Here is a 290-nt window from a genome sequence, read left to right as displayed (position 1 = left end):
TAACGATCTTTGTTAAAAATAATGATGATTATAATTAATAGTTTGATCAAATTTGTGGAAGAGGTTGTGATTTTTTTTTTTTTACTTGTTATCTTTTGATTGTCAGATCTTAGATTATCAAGCAGACAATCAAACAACCTTCAATAATTGTATTAGCCAGTCTTTTACCTGACGTTTGTAATCTAGGCAAGTTTATTTAGAAAAAGAAAACAAAAGTGCTATATCGTATTCATAGAAATGTAATACAAACAGGGGGGACGTCTTCTCTGTGGCAGGAATCTTCACCATCA

The sequence above is a fragment of the Penaeus monodon genome, chromosome 23 (genome assembly GCF_015228065.2).
Source record: "Penaeus monodon isolate SGIC_2016 chromosome 23, NSTDA_Pmon_1, whole genome shotgun sequence".
In the NCBI taxonomy this organism is placed as follows: domain Eukaryota; kingdom Metazoa; phylum Arthropoda; class Malacostraca; order Decapoda; family Penaeidae; genus Penaeus; species Penaeus monodon.
Note: the sequence above shows the minus strand (reverse complement) of the source record.